At 37.6% G+C, this 2,884-nt stretch overlaps 1 pseudogene; it reads right to left on the reverse strand.

Annotated features, from left to right (window-relative positions):
- Nucleotides 1–257: 257 nt before the first annotated feature.
- Nucleotides 258–2,071, reverse strand: LOC148109135 (uncharacterized; annotated as a pseudogene).
- Nucleotides 2,072–2,884: the final 813 nt, after the last annotated feature.

Consider the following 2,884-nt stretch of genomic DNA (forward strand, 5'->3'; position numbering starts at 1 on the left):
GACATTTATTTTTCTCAAGTAACAAGTCTTGAAGACATTATAAGTTTTTACTTTCAGCATCAAGTGGTCACATATCTAAGGGATGAATACAGGACTTATCACAGTCACTGCATAACATACTTCTCCCAGAGGTCTATTATTCAGATGCTTTCTCCCATTCTTCACATTCAGTTTTTCTCTGCAGTTAGCATTTGCTTGTATGCCTTAAAGAATGAGAGTTCACTAAAAACTATTGCATGTAGACATTACTAGGAGTTTTATCCATCATGAGTGCTCTCATGATGCTGCCGAAGGGATGAGAGCTTAGTGAGAGCATGTCCACAGACATTGCATTGATAGGGCTTTTCGCTGGACTCTATTGTGCACAGTAAGATTACAACTTACACTGAAGGTTTTCCGACAATGATCACACTCATAGGGTTTCTCTCCAGTGTGAGTTCTTATGTGTCTTGTAAGGGATACATGCCTGCTAAAAGCTTTTTCACACTTACACTTGAAGGGTTTCTTTTCCCTCATGTGCTTTTTCATGTCTCTCATGAGATAAGAGACCACCAAAGGCTTTCCCACATTCCTTACATTTATATTGTTTCATTCTCATGTGAATTTTCTTGTACAAAGTGAGGAAAGATTTCACTCTGAAGGCTTTCCCACACTGATTACGTGCAAAAGGTTTCTCTTCAGTGTGAATTTGCACATCTTCTTTAAGGCATGAGTGATCCCTGAAGGCTTTCCCATAGTCATTGCATGTAGATGGTTTCTCTCCAGCATGCATTTTCTTGTGCACATCAAGATTACAACTCATTCTAAAAGTTCTACTTGTAAGGTTTCTCTCCAGTATGTATCTGCAGGTGTGTCTTCAGGGATGGCAGACTACTTAATGCTTTTCCACAGTGGCTATACTCAACAGAGTTATCTCTCCAGTGTGGATTCTCTTATGCCTTGTAAGGTATGAAAGAATACAAAAGGTTTTCCCACAATCATTGCAGGCATAGGGCTTCTCTCTGGTGTATATTATCTTGTGCATGGTAAGCCTAGAGCTTCTGCTGAAGGTTTTGCTGCACTGATCACATTTGTAGGGTTTGTCCCTTGAATGAATTCCTTCATGTAGTCTGAGAAGTGAACTATCTCTGAAAGTTTTTCCACTATCACAGCATTCATAGGGCTTCTCTCCAGTGTGAATTCTCTTGTGCCATGTAAGATAAGAGGTTGAACCTTAGACTTCCCCACATTGGTTATATTTAAAAGGATTTTCTCCACTGTGGGTTCTATTGTACAATGCAACGGATGAGTGGTTCTGTAATACCTTACCACACCGGCTACATTGAAAAGATTTCTCTCTAAAGCAAGTTTTTCTCACGCTTAAGTTATTAGTTTGAATTTAAGACTTTCCTAGAGTCAGCGCATTCATAGGATTTCTCTTTTGTGTGTTGTCTCTTATGCACAGCTAAGAAAGAACTCCTGATGAAGGTATTTTTATCATTTTTACAGTCATTGAATTTTTCCCCGGAAAGAATGCTCTCATGTGGTTTAAGGGTGTGAACCATCACTGAAGCTTTCCCAAGATGAAGGCATTGATGGGGTTTCTCTCCAGGATGAATTCTCTCATTCTGAGTAATGCTAGATTTCATGCTCAATACAATTTTATTCTGTTCAGTGGATCTGCCTCCATGAGTTTGCTCCTTCTTCTAGCCACTGAGTGCTTCTTTCTCCAGAATATCTTGTTTATGTTGTGATTGTTGGTTTTAAGGGGAACCATCCCATTTGAACAGTTACCCTGGTGATTTCTTGTCTCTGTTTTCATTTCATCTTCGTGTTCCATCTGGGTGATCAGAGTGGGTTTGCTGAGCTGCTTTTCCAGAGATGCCAAGTTTCTATAGTTCTCCAGCATCACATCTCCTTACAGTTTTCTCTGAGGTGAATTCAACAATGCCCATTCTTCCTGGGTGAAGTCCATGGCCACATCCTCAAAGGTTATTGAGTTCTGTAATGCAGAGTGGATGTTTTCCACCTCTGTTTTCCTCTCATGGACACCATCAGGGTCAAATATAGCAGACAGATGTGTGGCCGCCATTTAGCAAGTCTGTGAGTATATATGCCAGGGATGCTCTTCTGCTCTTCTTGCTTCTATGGTCCACTGCAGGCAGGACTCAAGACATACAGAAATCCATGGAGCAGCGAGGTAAGGGTGAGCCGGGCTTCTGTTCACATACTCCTCAGCTACAGCATGCTTTCAGTCTCTATGTGTCTATTTTTATGCCAGTACAGTAAGTACTACTGCTTTGTGATATAACTTGAAATCTGAAATTGTGACACCTCCAGTTTTTTCTCTTATTACAGTCTTTAGCAGTTTTCCCTCCAATGGCATTGCTGACTAATTCTTAGAATTTTATGAAATAATTTTAATTGTAATAATTAATGATTTAATATTGTATAACAAAGTGATTTAAAACATCTGCTTTATTATGTTATAATTGTATTTTATTGTGCTTTTCAAATCAAATAAAAGGGAAACAATATCAGTGCTGAACAAAACTACTTATATTAGGCAGCTACTATCTTCAAATTCAGAGCAGGCCATACTTCAAATAATTTAATTTATTAAAGTATTGGGGAGAAAAATGATTTTATGGATGTTAGAAAAGCAGAGTTTCAACAAAAAATATGAAATAAAGGCAAGAATTGGCAAAAAAACTTATCTGGAAATATTTTAAGAATCATTTTATAAATTTAAAGATATCAGTGAAAATGTAAAAATATCTATTTTAAAAAGATAAACAAGAAAAAAGAAACTCAGTTCTACTTAAACAGCAAAAGTGATGTTGTTGGGAATTCTAAGTTTGAAGAAACACAGAGCTATAGATTACATATACAAAGGAATTTTTTA

This window comes from Ursus americanus, chromosome 12 (assembly GCF_024610735.1).
Source record: "Ursus americanus isolate L20-20 chromosome 12, mUrsAme1.1.p, whole genome shotgun sequence".
NCBI classification, from domain to species: domain Eukaryota; kingdom Metazoa; phylum Chordata; class Mammalia; order Carnivora; family Ursidae; genus Ursus; species Ursus americanus.